Consider the following 26,870-nt stretch of genomic DNA (forward strand, 5'->3'; position numbering starts at 1 on the left):
TAAATGTTATGAACTCAAAATAAAAATGAAATTTTTAGTTTTAGTTGGACCTTTTTTTTGTACCAAAGTTCGTACCTTTTTTTTTGAAATGGACCTAAGAATTATTTTTTACATTTCCTTAATAGAAAAACGTGGACAAATGTCAGATTGAAACTCCTTTCCTATTTTATTTTAAATCTTAAAAAAGATAAGGTTTACTATAATAGAAGCCTACGGGATACAGAATGCAAGACTGACACCATTACTCTGCTTGTCAAATAGAGTTGTCGCTCTTTGAATTAAGCCGATTTATTTTATAATTTTATAATTGATCGTTTTGAATTTCGAAATAATACACTTCTTCTATTTATTTTCTAGTGAAGCAGTTTGTTTTGTATGCGTGCATTTTAATGTTTTGTATTTGTTTTAACTTTTAGCCCATTTTGCGTAATGCGGGTCCGAAATATAACAAAAAATTTGACTCACTTTCATATCTAGAAATTAGTTTTGTGTCGTTTGCGTTCTTGGTAAAAATGTTACGGATAAAAAATAAGACACCACATAAGTTTAGTTTGTACTCTATAGTCATATTACATCATGTATCATGTAGTTGCGGATGCTGACCCCCAATCCCTCTTAAATGCACATGTATGTGCATGGTACATGTACACATTCATGTATATTATGTAATCCGCAAAATACTCCCAAAACACACACACACACACACACACACACACACACACACACACACACACACACACACACACACTTCTCTTTGGTACATGTACTTTGGTACATACATTGTAACTTGTTATTGTTAAAGTGGTATACATTTTATTTGTAAACCTATCTACTGTGCTATGTACGTCAGTAGCTCACGTCCATGTTATATACATGCATCACGAATTTTGAAAGCGCATGCTAAAAATGTAGAGAAGTAGAACAGAGCTCTCCTGTACTTATCAAGGCTCATACAAAGCGTTAAATTAAAGATCCAAAAGTACATCAAACTTTGTGTGTAAAAGGAAGCTGTAGACATATGTACAGATACATGTACTGTATGTAAAGAAACGACATACACAAATGTACATGTATAATGAATACCGTTTTCAAATGATCTATATGTGTAAAGGAACGCCGTTCCTATAAAATGTACTACATGTATGTGCAAAGTGATGTAATTCTTCATGCATGTACAAAATGTACATGCATGACTATATAAAGGCGCAAGGTTTATTTCATATATACGTAGTCACGCATGTTTCGAGGCCCACATCACACATTTTTTCAATGTACCTCATGCATATGTACATTATGTAAAATCACACGCTCTACCTCTAACGAATGTACATGTACATGCATGAGTAAAGAAGTACATACAAATGTATATGTCCATGCATGTGTACGGTGAAGTCGTTACGTATACTCCTGGGATGAACATTTTAAATTTACCTGTTTATATAAATGTTGAGGTTTTCCAATCTACCCTATAGGAATGCATGAATACATAGCTATTTGTTTTAATATTTCATGTCCTGCAATCTGTCATCTCTTGACGTTCGTTTGTGTCCCATTTTTAGACTTTAATTTCAATTTGGCTGCAGGATATTTAACAATGTATGAAAATTTAGAAAAGAGAAAATAAGATAGCTTTGTTAAACATTATATATCATACTATAATGCTTCCCAATCCCCTTTTTCAAAGGATTGGGAAGCGTCTAAAGGCAAATTTATGGAATAGATTTTGCATAAACAATGTAAAACATTGCTTTATCAAACGCTTCTGTGAGGTCGATTTCTCAGATGGTTTACGGATAAATATAAAAACCGAATTCGTTCCCGGGAGTGAAATATGTATTGATTACGGTAATTTCTATTTGAATTGCAAATTTTACTTCCAGCATTTCTCATCTTTCATTAGACGTGCGATCAAAGGAGCGCGACATAGAATACCTAATGTCTTTCGACATTATTGCTCCACAAAACATCGGAATGATCACTATATTTCCTTCTGACAAGAATCCAGACGCAAAATTCGCATTGATCCGTACGGGGGACCACCAGAACTAAGTTCAACATAATCTTGTCTTTGGCATCGTGTGATAACAAATCGTCCACGGAAATAATTCATTGAAAAGTTGTAGCCAAAATGAAGGCATTCGGAGTGTTTGCAAGCCTAAATGCTTGAACTGTTTGCTGTGAGCAATTGGTCGCTATATGCAATTAGTGATTACAAAACCAAGCTCAGAAAGTTAATTATAGATTCACTATACCCCCTGTATCTACAAATTTGCTCTCTTTCATATTCTGTTTATTTTTTGGGATCATTATTTCTCGTGGATAGTTTCGTTATCCACTGACAAAAATTACACGCGATTAGTACGAACAAAATCCTTTTTTTTAGCGCATAGTGTCGAAAAGAAAGAATACACTTTTTTATATTGTGTTGTGTTTGCTATATAATAATATTCACATCGAAAAGTGCGTTTAAGAATGAGCTGCTGTATTTGAACAATTTCATTTTTCTGTAAAGCTTCATTAATATGAAAAAAGAAAACGTCGGTTTATTCACATGCGTCTACAATTAACATATTAGGCTCTGTAACACTTTTTACTGATTGCAAGATTTTCCGACTGTTTGGCTAATACATGTAAGAGTAGTCAAGGGAACCAAGGTTATAGCGGTAATCAAAAGAATGTAATCCAGGGACAAAGACCCGACATGGAAAACAGACTTACACAACAAAGAACATACATAATATATAAATATATAGCGCTTTAAACCAACAGCGGTGTCGACCTGGCGGTTACAAGTCCTGCACATTTGCACCCGACAAACCTGCCCCCCCCCCCCAAAAAAAAAAAACAAAAAAACAAAAAACAAAAAAAAAAAAAAAACACACACACGGTCAGAATTTTTTAATTGCCAATTCTTGTACCACATTCTTCATATCTAAATTTATTCTCTACTTCCTAATCTTTTCCTAAAAAACCAAACGTATCATTCCGCACATGCACCCTTAGTCCAGGACATCTTTCTTCTTATGGAAATTCGTATTAATGTTCACAACTTGTAGAACTTAGTTATAACTTGCGTCGACACAAAAAATAGGCTGGTAGTAAAATATTTCTTTTATAATTAACTTAAAGATAGGACAGGGATAGCAAGATAATATTAAAGTACAATACGGCGCTAACTTAAGTATCAGTCTCTGTAAAAATCAGACAGTGTGTGAAACATGATATGAAATATAAACATCATTTTGAAAGATTAATATGACTATTTGCAACATCAGATCCAAGACAATACATTCCATATCATTTTGGTAAATTGAGTTACAATTTCATTGAAATGCACTGAAAATGAACATTTCAAGGGCAGATAACTCTGTAAAAAAACATATTCTTTTTATCATTCTATTGATGCAGATATCAAATGATGGTCTTTTCAAATAGTAAAGGCATCCTTGGGTAAAATGATATTGTCAGATCGGTGGGTCTTTGACATGTATGTTTCTGATTTTTTTTCCATTTTGCCTGATTCTTACAAAAACTAACACTTAAAACACATTTGAAGAAAACTGTCAGATTTAGTGCTTTTTTGATTATTTAAGGTCTGACGGCTGTTTGTTTATCTTCAAATTCAATGAAGACTGATTGCGAAATGTACTTTTAAGTTAAAGTCCAAACTTTTTAGAAACAGAAGCGCTAACATGTCGTACTTTTAACAGAAAAATAGAACAAATTGGGAATAATTTAACAGATTGAGTGACAGATCATAACTCTAACGAGAGAATAGAAAATTCTGAATTACAATCCGTCGGAACTTAGTATGAGTATATTGTTTAGACATTATTCCGAGTTTAAGTATCGGGAGAGGTTCGAAAAGGGGTTACATTATTATTATGTGAATACTTTGCTCATATGCTGCACTAAACTTTCTACCAGAAAGAGGAGTTCCGATCGCATCCCGGAACCCCCACCCCTTGATCCACCACAGATAATGATATCCTGCTTGATCAACAATGCAGTCAAGAATCCAGCTATTTAAAAAAAGAGAGATTCTGATACATAAAATTACAAACTGGGGGGGGGGGGTGGGGTGGGGGGGGGTTGGGTCACATAAAATTAACAAAATTTCCCCCAAGTATTTACCTCTGATATTATGTCTAGTACAGATCCACGTGTGCGTAGGAAAGTTAGACTTCAAAACAAAATTTGCTGAATTTTAATTTTAAATTGCCATATTTAAAAGGGGGAGGACTATGAGCACACCAGTTTACTTTAACCCCGCGGCATTGTGTGCGCATGTCCCAAATCAGGACTTTCTGGCCTCTGCATGTATTATTTTGTTTTCGCTTTAAGTTGCCTTTTATGTTGCTGGAGTATATGGCGGCAATTATTTCGCTGTTAATACATGTGTATAATGTTGTTTTGGAGCCAATTGCAGCCTGCCTTGAGTGGTGTGAATGTTTCCTCGTCATTCAGTGAAAACTCATGGGTGAACTTGATCTGGCATCTTTCATCCCGGTTGGGTTGTTGTCTGACATATTTACCGTATATAAAACAGTCCTTATACGTGACAGACAGTGAGTGCAAGTTCCGAACCAATCGGAATTACTCAGCCTTTTCCACTGTTCTAAAAATTACCTCGGATGCAGAAAGGAGAATTCTTTTTTTAAAAAATGCCGAATCGTATATAGTGATAGTGCCAAAGAATTACGAAAGTCCTGTTTATAATGCAAAGCCAAGGTTGCATGTGAAGAAAGGTCAAATTAATTGAATATTTGGTGGAATGTACAGCAACATCTTTCTGCCATCTTGTTACCCTACGAAACTTAGACGTAGGAAGTAAAAACTTATTGGTACTGTTTTTGATATAGGGACACGATGCCTTACCGCCAAAATGTGAAAATTTTTAGTACGGCATACCGTACCTGTCAAAATTATTGGTACAGTCGGAACAGGACCAATCGTACCGGTTCCTACGCTCATGCAAAACCAGTCAAAACTAATCTCTTTTATCATATATTATCAGCAATGAGAAGTGAGAAAAAAAATCACCACTTTCTTAAAATTTAAATGTGCAGTACACAGAATAACATGTACATACATGTTGAAAACGTGCATGGACTACTCCAGGTTTCTATGATTTGTTCAGGTGCTGTGTACCGGTATAATAATCTAAAGACGATATTGAAAGTTCACATTGAACTCGGACAGAGTGTAAGTTTATGATTCAAAATGTTATGGACCATAAGGGTACATGAATATCCAACCTAATTCATATATTATATAAAAATGTTGCCAGTGGCTGTCTTTATGCAAAATATAAAAGTACAATATAAATGTAACATGTAAGACGGAAGGGGAAAATAGCAACTTTAAAAGTCACGTTGTACGAAGTTTACTCTTGTTTTATTTTTTATGTTTATTTTCTTTTTTGGCTGTTGTTTTTGTCTTAAGTATTTTTTTTTAATTACCCCCCCTTTTTTTTTTATTAATATGCATTTTTTGCTTTTCAGGACCCATTTCACTATCAATCATTTTCTGGAAAAAGTACTCACAGCAACCCAGTTCTAGCAGTTGAGTTACTAGATACAACATTTTAAAGTCAATGTATGCATGTACATGTACATGTATGCAGATCAGTTGTTATTAGAAAGTATGCTTTAATGAACCCAACGTCAGAATATGATTGGTATTTATGATTCTATTAGAATCATTCTCCAATGCAAGTGAATCAGGACTTAAAGAGCATGCTTTAAAGCATGTTGGTGTTGCAAGTATCTGGAGCATGTTGCCCATTTCAGCCCTTTTAAGTATAATTAAGTTCTCGGCCGAGTGCGCGCTTACTTCCGTGATTATTTTGATGAATTCGTCGTCACGACTAAGAACTATTTAATGATTTCTTTAACAAAAGATGAAGAGAAATTATTATCCCTTTTTACGTTCAACATAGAGAAAATTGGTTTCCGAATATTAGCATCAACACTTCACTGTAACATTAACTGGATTATCCGCGTCCATATCAGGATATTATTGTATTACCGGCACTAATTCTGGTTTATGGAAATGTTTTTTGCAGTTTTATTCTTTATCAAATGGCAGTAACGGGTGAAAGTAAGGTGAACAGAGTCCAAGTCTAAAAATAACATGTAAACAAGCTGCAGTAATTCACCGGACGTTCGCCTTTTGGGTAGGTCTTTAAAAGTTACATTTATCATTTGGCTTTGGTGATTGAGTAGGACTGAAATCTATTATAATTATTAAAATAATTTAGATCGAGAATCATTCTTGTATTCTTCGAATAAAGGCTTATACAGTGTTACAATTAGCACGGTGCAGAAACACATACTTTCAATTGATTGATTGATTATTGGGATGTAACGCCCGAGCAGCAATATTTCAGCTATATTCAGGCGATGAACATGAAATGGATGATAAAATGAACATGAAATAATGATGAAATGAAAAACGGGATGGGATACAAGGATAATGGGGTCGACAAATTTTTATTGCCACTGGAAACAGGAAGTGATAGATAGGGTCGGGCAATTTAGTCTCCTGTTGCGGAGCGCAAAGGTTCCTACTCCTATCGCATACCACAGCAGGGTTCCTTAATGTGTGAGGAACGTGGCATCTTTTCCAACACGGTGCACCAATATGGTTTGCGGTCAGGTTTTCCGTAAAATAATTACAGCCTGACAACCCCAGTATGTAACACGCAAGGGTACCCCTTTCCACAACCTGGGGCACACAACCCAGTTGCTCTGTGGGCAGAGCACCCTAGTCCCCGGCTAGGGTTCTTAGAACTAAATAGTCGCCTTTTACGACAAGCTTTACACTTTCAAATACAATATACAATAGAAAATTTTATTTGCACAAACACATTTACAGTAAATGATTATGGCATGAACAAAAATAGAACAATGTAATATACATTACCTATAAACTAAATTTATGACAATGGCTTTTTTTCATACTTTCAAGAAGCCTGCACATGTAGATAATTAAAAATATTAGGCAGGTGAAAACTGTAAAAAAACGATATTGAATATGTAGATATATTTAAAAAAACTTCTTGTGTTGCTATTTTTCTCCTCTTGTCGCTATTTCTAGACATCTTGATTTTTGTCACTTTTTGACGCTTCTTGACACGTCTTATCGAAAATTAGTGAGACCGGTATTTCTTAGTGTTCGTATTTCGGACTTCCTGTTGGGCTAAAGCCGGCGGAAAAGCTAACTCATATGACATGTCGGAAACAAAAATGTATCCTAATTTAAATATTCATTAAAGATTAGAGACCATATAATACGCGCTTTTTAATGAACAAGAAACAAAAATACCGATCTTGATATGGGGAGCTCCGAAAGACGTAAATTCTTACCAGACTGAAATCTGGCTCTTAATGATTCCATGCTGTATGTATGTCTTTATTTCGCAATAAATACAGTAAAGAGGACTTCGTCGGGTTTGTTTAATCACTAAACATGGTCTTGGCGATTCGTTGGAAAGATTAATAATGAACCAGACCTTTCCTCGGAAAAAATCATGGAACAATTTGTTGATCTCCAGAATTAGAGGAATTGAAACAATGCAATGGAAAAAGTGTGTGTTATGTGAACATGACTCCGCCTTCTTTCGCCTTTTACACACTGAAATTGTACCACATCACACATGGTCTATTGCTAAATGCTTTCCACATCTGCGGGTTGCGTCGCATTACGTTGTTGATATCTGTGCTCTGATAGATAAATCTGATGACCTACTGTTATGTGAGAGATACAGCTTTACTTTTACAAACATTCTAACTCGTTTGCTTACCATTTGTGATGACACGCGTGACCTCCGTATTGAATACTAAAAATATACTTGCGATGATTTAGGTATGAGTGAAATTTTTGCGAATCAATTTCCAATTATTAATGCTAACTTAATTAGGCAAGTTTTGCAAGATCAGTTTATTCAATCTTGGTACATGTGTAGCCTTATTTCTGGTTCACCCAGAGGTGAATTCTACTCGCTTTTCAATACATCCTTCAGTATTGAAAACTATATAGTCAAATTACCAAAGTATTACAGGATTTGGATCACAAATTTACGCACTTCTCCACTTACTGTACCAATTGAAAAAGGAAGGTGGTATAACATTCCAAAACCTGAGAGATTATGCTCTTTTTGCAACGAGAATATAGGTGACGAATTCCACGTATTTTTTGCTTGTGAAAATGTCGCTGTTAAAAATTTAAGAGTAAAGTATTTGGCAAGGTATTATTATGAGTATCCAAATCGCAACTAGATGGGTTGTCTACTACTCTTTTTGCAATTTGAATGTGTTAAAAAACTTTATGTGTTCATTAAAAATATATTTGCTATGCTATGATAGATTTATCAAATTTCGCTCTCTATAAGTATCTGTATTTATTATTGTACATTTCTGTGTCGTTTTTTTCTGTATTACTTGATTGACATTTATGTTTGTGTCTGAGCGTTTAAAATAAAATCTGAAATCCGTAATGAAATGTGGAGACACTCTGATACAAGACGGAGTCAACACAGTTACGCTACATGTATCTCGTGACACTACATTCAATATGAACGATAAAAAAATAAACTCCAGACTTGTTTTCTAAAATATGCGTATCATACATTTCAGTTCTCTCAGCACTTTCATGTGTAGCCGTTAGCACCACCATTTTTTTCCATACCAACCTTTATGACTATAAGAAAACTATTAAGCATGTATACATATAAGCATATTTTGGAGCGGCACGGAGCAGAAACTATTTTTAAAACCGGAATCTAACAGAATATTTCAAAATTCTGTTGATAAATTACGTGTCCGCTACCCTTCCGTTCCAAAAGTAACAAGCTCCGCCTACTCTCTATTACGGTTCAAAATGTCAACAAAACAGGGTCTCTCGTAGAAATGATCGAAACTTCAATAAAAAATGTAATTTTTGTAGCAAATTTGTTATTAGCATTCAGGAAAATCATTCCGGAATCGAACTAGGTAGGTGTGACATGCGCAATTTCAACTTGAAAGTCGTTACAAGCGGTTGAAGGGCGGTACTCCGCGGTACCGCAGAATCTCCAACTTTTTGTATGGCACATCGTTCTGACCGCATCCCGACGTATCAATATCCAAACAAAAAAGGGGAGGGCTGCAGGGTCAGAGGAAATTCAGACTGCATGGCTAGAGTCAGAAAGGCCTGCTTATATGACATGCCGGAAACCAAAAAGAAGTATCTAATTTAAATAATTATTGAAGACCGAAGACTAAATACATATGTACATGTAATAAACGCTTTTTAGTGATTCATCAGAAGATACGAAAAATGCCGAACTCTGTAGGGGAAGCTCCAAAAGACGTGACTTCTGTCAGACTAAAGTCGTGCTTTCAGCGTTCCAAAGCTTAGCTATGACTTTATTTTGCATTAGATATCGTTAGTAAGACTTCGTCATCTATAATCATGCCTAGGTTTTCTTTTTCGATTATATCAGAAAGATCAAAAATGGTTTCAGTGGCGAATCCATGCGAAATAGTGTTCGATGGGAATGACCTAAGCACCCTTTTCTTTGTTTAAAAAATTAAGTGTAAATTCTGTACAATAATAGGGCAAAAAATAAACAAATAATAGTTTGGAAACAACCCCTGGGTTTGACCGTTGAGTTATCCTGTACTGTTTCATAATGTGCACTCTTAAAACGGCTTTTCATATTTTTATTTACAATAATAATGAAAAAAAAATAAATAAAGGCCTATGGCTATGTAAAGGTAGGAAACACCTTGCAGAATAATATACTGATATATGTTGAGCCTATAAGTTTCTTTATTCAGAAGAGAGCTATTTTCGTCGTTCCTTTTAAGCTGATTAGGTCGTTTTGCATGCTATATGATTCACGGCTCCCAACGGAATTCAAAAGTATAGTTATAGTAAATATATATCTGTTCTTCATTATAGAATATAATAGATATAACAAAATGGTGGCAAGCAATGAAAGTTTCTTGAACTTGGTTTATTTGTGACAAGGGAGTTAAGCTGATAATAGCAAAGCCAATGCTTTTACAATCATTTCATCGTTTGAGAAAATATGATGCGGAAGTACAGCGTTTCAATAGATTAAACTTTTACGAGACGATTTAAGGAGGTAGACCTAGGGTAAGGGACACAACTCAATCATTGGAACGTTTGTATTCAGCATATTACAACAATCTTTTGTAAGCATCTCATTAACTCGGATTCATTTTATTCTGCTTCAAACGAAAGCTTGAGAGGATTTGGTAAAATTGAATCGAATACAAACATATCACTGATTTCATGAGTTATATCCCTTATCCTAAGTCTACCTCCTTAAGAGGGTGTCCATGCAAAAACCAGGCAATGGGTGCCAAAAGACAAATTTTGTTTAATAAAATCATCCATTTTATATGGCAAATGCATTCTTTCTCATAGTTTAATGTTGGTTAACTGCAACGATTTAAGAAAAGTAAATCGTATAGAAAGAATTGAAAATCATTGAAAAAATGGAAATATCTTTTTGTATTTTGTGCAAAATTTGGTTGCTTTCTTAGGTAGCTATAAAATTATTTTCTAAGCCACCCATTGTCGATTTATAAAAATCTTTGTGCTATTTGACATACATGTGATATAAACATTACATTGCAACAAAATATTCCTTTGGATAAAATGTACCATTTGTCATCCATACATGTATCATAGGAACAGCTTGGTTTCTACATGGACATTCTTTTAATAGAAAAGTACGTCAAGCTCCAGACAGCGGCAGACGTTCGTTTCCTCTCTTATTAACCGCTGCAGACAGGCCTTTCAAAATTCTCGTGCTTTATTCAAATCATGCATGTACGTCGTTTTACAATCGGATAGCCATCGCGTATTATCATTCTTTTTTTTCTCGACTTTGCAAGATTCTTGCATTTTCCGAGAGAGCTTGCTGCAGCATCTAAAGTGAATTTTGAACGTCAGACGCTGTTTCTGAGCTAGAAAGTACGTATACAGTTATCATAGCAAGGTCCGACCAATAAGCAAGGCGGGCACAAACAAAACGAACCAAAAAAAAAAAAAAAAGACAAAGAAACGACCTAAAAAAATAACGAAATACAAGAGAACAATTTGATGTTGTGTGCAGTGTGAAAAAGGATTTACATAATCATTTAACTATACGCATGACCGTGAAATATCACGGAAGATCGATAGTAAGGGAAAATTGTTGATCAAACATTACGTCAAACGTGATGACTTTTCATTCAGAATTGTTAACTTTCCTTTCATCTGTGGCATTATCCCTTCAGCACCTGCGTATGGAGTTTGCATATCACAACTAATACGTTATGCCAGAGTTTGCTGTAACTACGCAGACTCTTTGTATCGCGCTAGACTTCTTACAAGTAGGCCTCTGTAACAGGGTTATGTTGCTACAAGATTTAAGTCATCACTACAGAAGTTTCATGGTCGTCATCATTAACTCGATGATCGGTACGGTGTATCCATCTGAACCATGAAAACTGATTTGTTCAACGTGTCATAGTTTTCCTTTCCTCTTTCGTCTACCCCGGACTTAACTTGTTACGAGCAACTCGGCGGGTGTTTCTAGAAAAGTAGAGGATGCTTATCCTACCGGTTCAGTTGAACATGATCCCAGTTTTTAGTGGAATCCGAGTTGCTCATTTACTTTTGTTATTTTTATGTTTCATTTGAGTAACTTTATGTTCTTTGTTGTGTTTGTCTGTTTTCCATGTCCCTGGATTACATTCGTTTGATTTCCGCTAGAATCTTGGTTCCCTTGATTACTCTTTTAATCCAACAGAACAAAAATTAAATTGTAAAATTGCGATACACAGCCACGAGTGCCACATATGAGATTTATATGAAGAACGACATATGTTTGTCATATGTTAATTAGCATATGATCATCATATGATTACCCAAATGAGTCGACATATGTTTCATTGTCATGTGTAGCACATTTGAATGTTATCATGTGTAGCACACTTGAATGCATCCCTGCATACCCTATTAGGATGCAGAAAGGATCAAACATTCCTAAATTACAAGGCAAATATACATGTACATGTACCATATTCGCACTTTATCTATATGTTGTAGTCCAAAGCATATGGTAACTAAAAGGTTTCAGTTGAGCGGTTGCATGTACATGACTTGTATTCAATTATCTCCTGAAAATAAAAATGCAACGAACAGACAGATAAACATGAAATGCATGTATCTACATGGAAGTAGAACCTACCAGAGTACAGAAATAAAGAGCTGCTGTTTGTACCCAGAGTGTGGTTCATTACAAGTCCTTAGATTAAAATCATTTACTGAGAAATTGTAATCGAAATAAAATATTAATTTTGACATGTAGAGGAGACATTAATGTATATCGAATATTACGACGAACAGAATGATTGCTTCATTCGATAGAAAGAAAACAGCTTTAATTAAAACATTGAAAATAACTGAAATCATTAACAAGTGTTCCATATGTTTTCCGCATTATCCCCGATAACCCAAACAGTTAATGAAAAAAAGAAATTAGCCGTAAAATCACATTTAATTGATATATTAATCTTTTCCCGCCAAAAGTGATGTACGTAAACTTCGTGTTGCCTGGATTTGTCCAATCTTGTTTTAGATAATTTCCGGTCCTCTTCAGGTTTCATTAAAGTTGATACAGCGATCAAGATCAGTGCAGTTATGGATGGCTTACATGTAAGTGGCAGTTACCATGAATTGATTATATACATGTATGATGATGATCTTAATGAAAATTTTGTTCTATAAATGAAAGACATTCACATTTTTTACAATATTCACTTTTCTTGAAAATTAAAGAATTGAAGTCAAGGACGCTTACCTTACCGGTGCACCGGGTCCATGTTCCCAGTTTTTAGTGGAGTCCGAGTTGCTCATTTGCTTTTGTTACTTTGTATGTATGATTTTAGTTACTTTATGTTCTTTGTTGTGTATGTCTGTTTTCCATGTCTGGTCTTTGTCCCTGGATTGCATTCTTTTGATTATCGCTATAACCTTGGTTCCCTTGATTACTCTTTCAAGCAATGGACATGTATAGGTACCATGATCACATATAGGACCTTGAAATTTGTCTCGATAGTATAGTCACCAATGAACAGATTAGTATGTTTGCAAGATAAAAGTAGACCAAGAAACGTACATAAATATGACATGAGGATTTTTCGAAAAGGGAGATTACCTTTTGGCTTTATCTAGAATGATTACGTGTAATTTGTTCAGTGAATTACAATCTATCCAGATTTTGGAAAATTAATAGATTTTTTTTTTAATTCAAGACTTTTGTTCCCTTTTCAAACAGTTGCGTTGGAAAACTGTATTGTACTTTGATGACGTCGATTTTGATTTGACGGTCACTTATAACCGTTTACTGACTTCTCTGACGCATCGCCAACTAATTCATATTTACGGAATGCATGCATTTTAGCAAGTTTTTTTTCAACGGGGCGTAACCAACAAACACATGGCAACCTTATTGGCGATCTCGTTTGGGGAAAAGAATAACAGTGTCCACTTTTCTTTGAAACTAAAAACATTCTCACTTCCGTAAGTACCTAAATGGTTTGAATAAGTTTCAAAGTTTACAAGTAATTATCGCAGCCCAGTAAATCGAATATTTGAATGTTAAGTCTGCTTCTGTCCATTGCTCATATCGGACAGTAAATAAGTCTGTCGGGTTAGAGAGTTACTTCCCTTTGCTTAAATTAAAAAAAAACAAGGTCAAAGCCAGGAATATGAAAAAAAGACTATTTGCGACAATTAAATCCATCACTGACGTTTGAAATATGAAAAAAAAACTTTAAAAAGTCCGTAAAAATACCATTACTTTTGACCAAAAAAAAAAAAAAAAAAAAACACACAACAAAAACAAGTTGTTAGCTCTTATCCATATTTAAGTACATTCTGTACCCGTGTAACAGTTGTTCTAGTTTCATTTCTCGTTTCATTCATATTTTAACACAAAATATACGCCTATTATATTTTGAGAAAAGTACGGTTGATCAAAAACAACCAAATTATGTCTGTAACAGTGTCTGACAGAAATATATCTTAAACCATTTCATGTCCCCTTTATCCGAATCCCTTGCCTTAATTTTTATTTCTGTGAAAAAATCATCTATTTGACAAATGCCTAGCATTTTTCAACAGCTGACTTATCATTTCTATTTTTAAATTCTGTTCCCTCAAAATCAAAACTTGCCTCTTTTTTAGTTATCATTATTCATAATGTTAGGTGACCCTGTACTTGTTACGGGGATGGTATTTTCGTTTTATGATTTTTTATAAAATAAATTCGATTCCATGAATAAAAATACACGCATAAAACAAATGAAATACGACCCATATCTCTTCGGTGGGGCATGTATTAAATAGTTTTGATATTCTCTTTCATTTTAAAACAACTGCGAGAAACAAGCGTGCTTCAAATCGATATTCGAATCTCTCTGTGCAGCTGTTTAATAGTTTTATCCGCGGGACGGTAGTGGATCGATGGATGTGTACAAACCCATTTAGTCAGAAATAAATGACATTTTCATAAAAAGAACATTCAGGAACGTAATAAATATTAGATATAAAAACCTATCAATATGAAAACAGATCGGTTCATCAAACGGATAGATTGGTTGTCGTCCCGGTTAATTGGAGACTATCCACATTTTAATATGCTCCATCGGATCCTCTCGGATTTAATCCATAGGAAATATTGAGTTGATTTAGAGTTGCAGACGACACTTTACAAATGTCGGCTGTGAGAGTAGCGCGTGTGACTGACATTCGGAATAATTGTCCTTCGTGAACAAGCAAAGAAAATTTCTGTGTAAATAATACAAAAATCGATTTTGGGTCTGAATTAAACATCTCGAGTGATGGGGTTTTGAGTTGTGATGATAACGTTTAACAGAAAAAGGCTAGATAAAAATGTGAATCGAAAATCACAATTTAACTTACAATTTTCCTGTGGAAGACAAAGCGTGTCTGGAAAGCTGCGTTATTATGATACGAAAGAGTCAGGATTACGGCTTATTTATAGCATTTGTGATGGATTCATAGCGATTTAGCATATTCATCCAATTAGCGAATCACATGTAATTAAAGCCAGTCATCGAACTCACAATAGAATACAAAGAATGGACTACATTCATTCATAGCATGGAAAACGTGGTTGAGAACTCCAATATGGTAAGTGTGATATATATTTCTCTAGTGATTTTGTCCTCTTATCTTCGTTTATCTTTTGTTATCATGTTTACTGTCTAGGCGGTTTCAACGTTTGTTTTTATACTCGTTACTGTAGAAAAAAATGGATAATTTGATATGAATTTTGGTATGTTTGACAGTATTCGCGGTCAGTTTATAGGAATTTAAACCAAGTACTGTAACATGTAAAATGCAACAATTTAATTCTTAATTGTACTTGAGTTTTTATGGCGTATAAATACAAAAACACCAATCATGCACATAGCTATTTAGAAAAATGCGGTATGCTGTACACGTGTTTCAATTTCAGCAACAGGATAAGAACTGAATAAGTTCAACATTCATACTTTATTGTATTAAAAAAGTACTCTGAACCAAAAATAACAAAATTGGAAGGAAAATCAAGCGCAGAAAAGTTCTATATAGTAAATAAATCATTTTTAATTTTATTATTTTGTCTTTTATTTATAATGAAAAATATCTCAAACCTATATTATATGATTTATTACATTCTACTTCCGGGTGGGTGTTGAATCATTTATATTAGTTCTTACACCTGTTACTCTGTATAATAACACTATAGTAATATTAAAATTATTGACAGGAAAATCTCGCCACATATTGATATATTTGATGTAAAAATGTGGACTTTCCCTCAACACTGTTGTCAGAATTCTTTCCGAGGCTACAAAAATATAAAATATTTCCTGCTATCCCACTTACCCTGGGATTTTGTGCCTACCCTAAACAAACATTTTACGGCCATATTATCTCGAGCATTTTTTAAGTATATGTTTCCCCATTAACTCGATGTAAAATGTTTTTAAAAAATGAAACAATTCCCCTACTAACCTGTCATATTTTTTGGGGGGTAGCAGGAAACAAAACTTGGCCTGAATTTGTACGGTTGCTCACATTTTATAATTGTTAGCCATACTGTTACAAACTGTTCTCATTGTGATCTACAGAGAAAAAAACTTTCAGCTTTAGTTACATTGCATTACGAAATAACAATGAACAAGACACTGCTGCTGAAGTTAGAATTGAATTGCGCCTTTCGAAAGTTAGAGTAAAACCAAAGAAAAGTATATAGTTTTGTTGAAAATTTCTACGAGTGGTAGATTTGAACGAAAATGTATTTTATCAACATGTACGCAATGTAAACATGAAATAAATTAAGAAGTCTGTGTGAGGATCAACAGCAGATGTACATGTACATGGACGATAAATGAACTTACATACATGTACATGTAAACGTTTTGAAATGTACATGTACAATGTACATTGTGTCGTGAGACTACAAATATTAAGGAGTTCATCCTTATGATATGTACAAGTCATGAAGTGTAAGTAATAAAAACTCACAAAGGGGTACCCCTATCCCAATGGCAGAAAAAATATTTGGTTAAAGGAGATCGACATAGGATAAGGGACACAACTATTGAAATCAGTGATATGTTTGTATCATATTCAATTTCACCAAAGCCTATTAAGCTTTCATTTGAAACAGAATGAAGTCAATCCAAGTTACTTTGATGCTTACATGAGATTGATGTGAAATGCTGAATACAAGCGTTCCAGTGATTTGTAAGAGTTGTGTCCCTTACCTTAGGTCTACCTGCTTAATTAAATTAAAGTTGTCCATCAGGTAGTTAATGTGGTTCGAGTCTCATGATATGAAATGTCTATTTAAAGATTCTGATAAAAATCATGTGGTCGTTATATGTGGTTGCAGAGGAAACTGCAACGAAAAAGGTGCGGACGGACGAACACCATGATCACCATGTAGATGTAGTTGCAAGGCTTGTGGTACAAATGTAAGGAGTTCAGTAGAAGAGAACGTTGTAGAAGTACTTGTATTGTGAATCATAGTCTTTGGGGTGGAGAAAATGAAAGTTGCGTACGATAGCGCTGAAAGAAAACCACAAGTAAATTGCATGCACGTGTTATGCACGTAACACTGATATTTCTGGTGGTGTAATTTAGTAGTGAAGATTTATTTTGATCCGATGTGGGGGAGGGATGTGATTCATTCACAGTAGAATTTGTAATTTCGCATTTTGGAATACCAGCTTTCTTTGTTTTGTTTATTTTGTGTTCATTGCATATTTTTCAGCAGATGCTACCATTCAAAATAAGATATTTTGATGTTATCATTTGTGTATAGTTTCTTTCATATAAATATATATGAAAGGTATATCTGAATATCATGAATATTGTAAGGACAAGCAAATAACCGCAAGGTGCTATGTCATATTTTTTTTTAATCAGAGCCATATTCCATAGTGTCTCAAAAAATCAGATGGGATGTAGATGATTTCAGATCGCTTTTTAAACGAAACCAAACGCTTCTTTTTTAGAGAAAGGGGAATTGTAACGGTCATAGATGAACTTAAGTCATTCGGAATTTATTTATTCTGATAATTTGAATCTCGGACCTTTAGGGTTTCAATTATTGGCACATTGTACTATTAAACAGCATGAGTGAAAGACTTTTGCCTATGACTGATGTTACGTTTACCTATATTCGTAATTTCACTGTTGTTGGTTGTTTTCGTGATCTTTCTCTCTAATATATGCAGTGAAGCATAAGTTTAAAACGCTTATGAGATTATCTAAAAAGAGATCAAAGCTATAGAGTGTAGTCTGCGTGAAGAGATTTCTGCATCAAAATAAATATCACACAAATGAGAGAACACTCGATAATCCCGAATGCCCTTAAGTACAGCAAGGAAAACATATGGTAAAAGCATCAAAACTATAATTGAATAAAATCTGTAAAATCAAAGGTATATTTTATTTAGTTAATCGCCACGTACTTCGTGAACTTTGGCCTTTCAACCAAAATGGTCATTGACCCCGAATTCATTCAAGGCGTAAAACATCTGAAAATGTTTATTTTCATTGTTTGTCTAACTCTGAAACGAATTCGATTAGTATTTTGTTACTCAAAGCGTGAATGTAATGTGAATAATCTCTCTGTAAAATTATATGCTTTATAGTACCGATTAAGTAGACAAACAGCTGTAGATGTCCTCATAAACCCTCGTTGTAACAAATTAATATAATGTTCATGGGCATAACGAAGCTTGTACATGCAATGTATATAATCATGATAGTTAAAACAAATTTGTTTTCTAAAAGAAAAGCAAAGGGGTTGGACACTTCAATGGCCGTAGCCAGAGGGAGTGCCATGGGTGCAAGTGCACCCTCTTCTTGCGTAAAATATTATTTAGAATTCCTTGAGAAAATCATCTAAAAATCGGATGCGCACCCCCTTAAATTGGACGTGCATCCCCTTGAAAAATGAAACTGTATACAGTTGCACCTCTTACAAAATTTCTGGCTACGGCACTGACTCCCTATAAAATGAATTAAGATTACATACAAACATGTACATGCATATTGTTTTCTCTTTTTAATACGCCCGTCATTCTACATGGATATTTTGGTATACTAGAGTCTGTCTGTTCATCCGTCGCTCAAAATTGGCACAAAACTAAAACAATGCTGCCTCAAAGCCCGGAAGCACTGTATTACCCACTACAAAAAAAATCAATGTGTATCCTCAGCATAGAAACAGGGACAAAAGTTCTGCTTTTAACATTCACATGTAACAGCAAGCAAAATTCAGAAAGGGGTATAAAAAATCGCAAATACATGTATCTATGGTATTTTTACTGTTTACCCCCCCTCACCCCTACACCTCCTCTAAAAAGTTTGATTGCTTGTTGCTTTGAAAAGACAGTTCGTGGTTCGGGCAAACGAGGTCTAGATTTAAACACACACAGTTACTTGTAGTTACTGTTCAGTGTTGCTTTGTAGCTTAATAAAGGCAAACATTTAATACTTTGTTTTTTAGACGATGGCATCCCTCTTGAAATGTACATTTGTACATGTACATGTAATCAATGCGTGTCAAGACCTTGAAATATTAAGTCGTGAGATTTCTATACGACTGCAAAAATACAGTCTTATTATTCTACATTGTATGATGCCATCGTTTTCGTTTTCGGTGTCGTTATTATTTTCGTTTCCGTGTGATAAACTTTAGCTTTATTGAACCAAATGTCATGAAATTTTGATATATGATTACTTGCTGCTAAGGAAAGCTTCCTATTGACTATTGAACCTCTACCGTTCTACAAAAAGACCAAAAGTGGTAAAATTGGTATTTATTTAAAATTGATCTAAAGGGTTTATTTCTCATTCAGTTTTGACAATTTTTTAAAAATTTGTTTATTAAAGATCGGTGTTACCAATATTTAGCAGATTTAAAGTAGCATTTAGCATTTTCAGTCTATAGGGGACCAAACAACCTAAAAAATTATCTTTTGAAATTTGGTTCGATTTGGAATTTTTTATTGGATTCTTAATAAAAATTGTGCCTGCAGTTTTTAATCAGATTCCAGATATCTCTGAGACTTATGTTTTTTTTTAACTATAAAGTTCAAGTGAACTACTTCTAAAAAAATGATTCTTTTTATTTCTGGTCCAAATTTGAATTTTGTTTTCATGGGATACTTTCTGGAGTCCATGCCTGCATTTTCAATCAGTATCGGAATATTTGTTACAATTTTTAGTAACAAGGGATCAAAGGGGAGAAAAACATCATTTTTTTAAATTTGATTTTAATGATTTTTTTTTGGTTAAAAGTTTCTTTTTACAAGGGTTTAAGAAGTATGCTAGCATTACATGAATTGAATTTCAAAATATTGTGCAGTAGTGTAGCCGAACCAGTTGTTGTGTCCATAATGTACTGTAAGTCCTCATGCTTAAGTTTGTCAAAAACTAATATTGTGTCCACACTTGTCCCACATTAACAGGGTTCAAGTGGATGCGGTCGTATCACGCTTGGCGAAGCTTTTTATTGTCTTTTTTTTAAACCGTTAACTTTACATGAGGGGTGGGTGGGTGTGGTCCGATTAAACACTTACTTTTTATTTGGAAAATTGTGTTTATTTTGTGCCAAAGTTTGGCAAATCGATGACTCTCCCTTTCCAAAATATCTTGGTCCGAAAATGTTCAATTTGAAGGTACTTTAAAATATTCATGAATAGGAGCTAGCGAGGACAATAATGCCATATTTTCTCTTACATAACATATTGATTTGTTTTTAACACAAATCTAAATCAAATGAAATTCAGAAATTGTAGAACAAAATAATTTCACATAATGTAAAAAAGTCATACCCAGGTCTCGATTTCACAAAAAGTCGCAAGTGTAAAGTTGATCCTAAGTAATGACGTCATAAACTAAAATAGCATTGTGACGTCATGATTTACGATCAATTTCACACTTACGACTTTTCTTGAAACCGACGCCAGTCACAGGCTGGTGGGCAAGCTACTATTTCTAAGTGTTGATCGTTGTTGGTAGTTGCTTCAACATTTCAAAATAACGCTGAAAAAAAAAATAAAATTAAAACTCCAGCGGAATTGAACGAATCATTAGACATACTAGAAACTTTTCAAATTAACAGTAAAACTGTACCGAGTACTGCTTAATGTAATGTAAGAATTTAGTGCCAAATACGAAATATTTAGAGTACCTAGTATCATTTTTTTTAAGATTCAGTGATGAATGCATTAACATTAAGTGCTTGCTACAAATGAACATTCATAATTCTGCAAGTAGTTTCGTCTGAAGCAGTCATACATAATCATATAGATACATATCAGAAAATTACAGCAATAAATAAGATGAATTAGGAACATATGGAGTACGCATTAATACAGTTATTCGATAACATTATTATCAATTGGAGATTCTACTTAACAATTTACTATGTGTAAAGAGTAAATGTGCTTGCTTATTGATAAAGAAGTGCGTTTACACAATGCACATTGCACAGATAGGAGACCGGGCTTATTTTTTTTACCCAGAAAGAACAGTCTTTCACCTAAAATTAATTCTTCTTCCGGTTTGCCTGTTGCGGGCGCTTGACACGAACCAAATATTAAACAGTACACGAAACTGTGTTTCAACTCGTCAGAATGAGGCGTATCATGGAAAACGATACAGATTCTCGTTTATTTTGATATACCTCAAATATTTTATAGTAATATTCAAAATACAAACAAGACCTGACTCTGCATACGAAAGGAGGAAGCAGTTGGTTGGTTAAAGTGCATAAACCTTAATAGCAAACAAAGGATAAGAACGAAAATATTCAGGCAAACTAATCTTTTTTTGCCTCGGTCATGTATCTTTGTGGCTATTACTTCTAAAAGAGAAAATCGGATATGGAAAGGGATTTAATTATTCCGTGTTTTTTCTCTTTTCGCCTCTTCTCTTATGAAGTGCGTGATACTTATCATTTGAAAGCTTTTAAGATGTCTGAATTATCAAATTTTGAATCTTACATTTTGCATTAAGTTTCAAAAGCGTTAATGTTTTGTGCACTTTTAAAAGCATCTTTTAACAAAAAAAATGACAGATCTTGAACATTACATGCACATGTCAATAATGCCGCATGATCGAACCCCGCTGACAAAATTAACACGAAGTCATCTTATAACACGATTATCTCCCAATTTCAGATAAGGTGCTATCGTCCTTCCAAACGGATATCCTATAAAAATTGTAAGAATAGTCATTTTTTATATGTACGGAATGCATGCCATTTTAGCAAGTTTTTTCAGAGGGAAGTAACCCACCGACGCCTGGCAACTTGTGTTGGCGGTGTCGTTGGTGAATGGAAGAAAAGTAAACATTTTTCTTTGAAACTTTAATTATTTACACTTCGGTAAGTAGCTAAATCGTTTGAAATTAATTATTCAAAAGTAACCGAATACCTACCACAGCTACAATAAGTCAAATATTTGATTTTAAAGTCTACTGCTGTCTATTGCTCCAATCGGACTGTAAACAAGTCTGTCAGGTTGGAAGGTTACTTCTCTTGGCTAAAATTGAAAAAAAATAAAAATCACAGTCCAAATCGGGAATATGAAAAAGGTCTATTGAGAAGCCACTTTAATAGTGAGAATATATAAGGCATCACTAACATACATAACTACATAATTTGTCAGATCTGTCATGTGACTTGTAGAAACTAAGGCAATGTCCTCCGCGCGCCGACCTATAACCGTTTTCTGATTTACTGCTTATCACTACGTTAGCTTATAGGCTCTGCTATACAGGATGTGAAAAATATGCAAAGCGTGAGCATTATTCATTACTAATCCGCGAAGTTGTTTCCAGTGTATTTTTTTTAATTTAAATGTGCATAGAAAGATGTGTTTAGCACTGAGTGTGGCTTTGACATCGCTAGTATATGCCCTCTCTGGGCAGGATATTGGAAATAAGGTACCCTTTTCTTATGTTATATCAGTCTCGAAGGGTCATACCAATTTACAATGTGATAAGGTTGGGTCGCTTTAATGGGAAATTTTCATGTTCCAATTGTATGATGCGGATACATGGGTAGGACATCAGACAATTAAAATATAAGGCTGAAGTGTTCGGATTGGAATATTTGGTGTTTGATAAAGTCAATAGTGTAACATTGTTGATAATTTGTATGGTCATAGATTTTTTTTCGTATTAAGTTATATATGATAAGGGTTTGGCAACTATCTACCCCTATCAGAACAATGAGAAACGAATTTACCCCCTCCCCGGAGACGGAGAGTTAAATAAAATCCGTCATGGCATAACATGGTTTACGTATTGTACAATGTATTTATATGTATCAAAGTGCAATGTTATTTTAATTTGATAAGTTCCTTTGTATTGTTGTATTAAAATATTACTGAACTGTTTATGGTTTCGCTTTCTATTTGCTTCACTTCCGCTTCCTGTCTTAAAGTCACGATAAAATCTGATATTATTTTTTCTTCCTAGCTTCACCGATTATTTGATGATTAAGTTACTTGACTTCTTCAACACCCTAACAAGAAAACTAAAATCGATACCATCGCTGAACTTGTTTACTGGGAGAGAAAATTTAATAATCTCAGATTTAACGGAAGTAGAATCTACCAAGGTGTAAGTTCGTGCTTCTGCTTGACGCATTAAATTTTATCAGGGGCGATAATCGCGATAATAGTAGTAATTGACAGGTGTTTATTTCAGTCGAATTAAATGGTTTGTGAATGGTTTGATCACGATGTGTGCTCTTGAATCCAATGGATGATATTTAAATAACAAATACTGACAAAAGTATAAATTTGCAGCATAGATAAGTTTTCATACTCCTAGTAAAGCAAGAAACAAGATGCCATGGAGCCATTATATATATGCTTGATTTGTAGCAGCTTTCATTTGTATTAAGCCAATGCAAAATAAAGAGTTAAATTTCTTTTTTCTATTCTCAATCCCTTGTTTTAAGCATCTGGGCTCTCCTATACAGAACGATACATGTTCATATTATTCTAGGACAACGTTTAAACAAATCTAATACTGAATATGTGAATAAAACTAAGAAAGGACACAACCATTAAATGAACCCAAACAGCTAACGCAGTGGCAAATCTGTAGGTAGAGTTCTAGGAATGGCACCAACCACCCACTTTTATGTTGGAAAATGTCGTTAATTTTGTGCAGCATTCAAGTAAAATGAGCAAAAGGATAACCTGCGCTGTTTTTTTTTCAAATTTCTTGATTGAATCAATATGTGTCCGTCTGGTTAAAACACTGTTACACAGTAGTACCATCTTATTTCAAACCTAATACCAACGTGTCCCTCTGAATTTGAATACAAATTTTCAAACAGTTTATTTTGACCTCATTGTTTTGTTTACGTTTCTAGAAAAAAACAAGATCAGTTAAATTCAGAGTTGAATAATTAAAATAGAACTTTTGATAACTCACAGAATGACGTTTCTAACAGGATAACTTGTAACAACATTCGTCATATCAATAAAAACCAATAAAATGTGAAATTTTCCAACTTTTCTCAACTTATCACATGCTATTTTAAACGTATTTATTACTGTTCATATAGTAACTGTTCGTACTAAAAATCTACACTTTACAATAACATATCCGATTGTAGCAGAAATGAACACGGTATTCCAATTAGAGATGTGACGTCATAAGACGGAAAAAGATATTCAGTTATCATTTTCTATCGTTTGTAACAATGTAACTATTTCCAAGGTGATTATATTATTTCAGCTGAGTTGGTAATATATTCAGTCAAGTCGCATTGATGACCGCTGTATTTCTTTTTCATCATATCACGTGACAATAGGTATAAGTTTATTATCAGGACATTTATTTCGTGTAATGAATACCCCGCTAAAATTCTCTCTATATATTGTGTGCCATTAAGTTATTTGTTACTTGCCGCAGAGTGCCATCTCAGTGACTTTGTATATAATTATGCCCTCTACATTTTGAATTATATTGAAAGAGTAATCAAGGGAACCAAGGTTATAGCGGTAATCAAAAGAATGTAATCCAGGGACAAAGACCAAACATGGAAAACAGACATACAAAACAAAGAACATAAAGTAACTAAAGTCATACATACAAAATAACAAAAGCAAATGAGCAACTCGGACTCCACTAAAAACTGGGAGCATGGACCAGGTGCACCGGTAGGTTAAGCGTCCTCTGCTTTTCTAGAAACACCCGCCGAGTTGCTCATAAAAAGTCAAGTTTTCTAAATGCGTCTACATGTTTTTGTTTTCTGTTGTGAAGGTTTTTCGTTTTGGTTTTGTTTATTTAGTTTTGTTATCGTTTTTCTACAAGGGATTATAAGATATACTTTGAAAGTACTATTGTTCGTGGTTTTCGTGGATAGACCAAACCACGAAATTTGGTTCCCAACGAATAAGAGATTCCCATTGATTTGTACAATGAAAACATTCAAACCACGAATTCAAGTATCCACGAATTTGTGTTTCTTCCCTAATCCACGAAATTTGGTATCCACTTAAATTAAAATACGTTCACAGTACTTACACTATGAAAACATAATTGTTTTTGTTGAACACCTCTGGACCTCCCTTTTTCAAAATATCTGAATTGCTTCAAATATTGCCAAAAATATACGTCACATTTTCAGCACGTTCATCGTCGATATTTTATGGCAATATGGACCTCCAAATTGTCCAATGTGCCTAGACTGTGACGTTTATTTTTGGCAATATTTGAAAGGTTTCTAGTTGCACCAGAGTTACACAGTGCACACTGAAATGCCTTAACTTTGGGCCCAGGATGTAACAGAGAGCTTATTTTGCAGTTTAAATAACATCGTGCATTGTGAATGTTTTTGTTTTCTTTCTTCGCCCACCGATTCGATTTTTGTCTGAAGGCTCAACTCATTTCGTTTTGCTGTATTAGCTCTACTGGACCAAAAAGATCCGTTTAGCTTGTATGCCATCATTTTGCGTCCGTCGTCCGTAAATTTTTCACATTTTGCACAACGACAGGAGAACCCCATGACCAATTTAAACTCAACATGCTAAACTTGGTAGAAATGGTGGATGCAAGAGGTTTATTAAAAAGATTTACTTTAAATCCCATTTGGTCAATAAAGATGCTTCAGAATGACAAATGTTCATCTCCTCTGAAACCTGGTGCCAATATATTGAAACTTTTAAATATGTGTAATGATTTCAATGCCCTCTACAAACAATCTATTTTTGGTGTGGCTCAGGTTGCTCAGTTGGGTATGTTTGTAGCAGCGGCCACCCAAAGTTGCCATTCAAACCCAATCTATATTCATTTCGATTTTCATTCATGAATGGAGTTGATCCAGGATGTGACGTAGGTTAGATGCAAATTGTTAAACAAAGCGGGGCGAAAGTTCTTGAAGAGGAATTTCTTGATTATTTTCCTACTAAATGCAAGAAAGGGCGTTTGTAAAAGTTTTGTTTACTAAAGGGCTTACTTGTGTTACTAAAACGATTAACTCAGTGTTTGCAAAGTTTGTTTTCTTGTCAAATCCATGCTTTGCTATTTTTATAGAGGACGCATACTATATTGTAGATCCGCCCTTCTTAACACAACCATTGGCGTTCCTTTTTAGTTTTTATCACTATTACACAATACGACTTATTCAGAATCATATTCAATTTAATAACCCACTTTTTTAAATGAAAATTGCTATCAGATTTAATTTTCATACCATTTCAGACCTTTCAAAGGGGTTATCAAACAAAGCCACAAACGCAATATTTATTTACATGATTAATATGATATATTACAAGGTTGATGTACATTTCCTGAACTATTTGATGCGCATGTAAGTTCACAGGTTGAGCACTGCACTGCATATCTTGCTAATTATTCACAAATGTTGACTGATTAACTACATGTATGTAGGTATGGAGATCGACAACCCGATTCGATGAAGATACAGTCCTATCATATATAGGTTAAACACGAACTTATCAAAGCTTTAGTCTTATTATTGGGTTACCGCTGGTTTTGTTTTGAACGGATCACTAAATCTTACTAACCTTAGTTGTATATAACTGTCGACTAAAGGTACCAGTATCGTATTGCATATCCCTGAGCAGGTGTACGAACATGGATGCTATAAAAATATAGTGTATTTTCTTTTTGCCTCTCTACAAACTAATATTTTGTCAAAAGATATGAACAATGACTTATAAAATAGAGCAAACATCACACTGTAAGATGAAGAACTTTTTTAAAAGAAAATCTAACATAAT

General features: G+C 34.2%; 1 protein-coding gene across 1 annotated transcript in view; it reads left to right on the top strand.

The window, feature by feature from the left end:
• Positions 1-14,773: 14,773 nt before the first annotated feature.
• LOC148598329 (two pore potassium channel protein sup-9-like) overlaps positions 14,774-26,870 on the top strand; it is a 73,374-nt gene continuing 61,277 nt past the window's right edge. The window contains exon 1 of the mRNA XM_088560146.1: positions 14,774-15,222. The gene's annotated coding sequence lies outside the window, so the exon portion shown is untranslated. The remainder of the gene's footprint in view (positions 15,223-26,870) is intronic.

The sequence above is a fragment of the Perna viridis genome, chromosome 14, assembly GCF_037379345.1.
Source record: "Perna viridis isolate PV_CMFRI_1.1 ecotype Kerala chromosome 14, ASM3737934v1, whole genome shotgun sequence".
Taxonomy (NCBI): domain Eukaryota; kingdom Metazoa; phylum Mollusca; class Bivalvia; order Mytilida; family Mytilidae; genus Perna; species Perna viridis.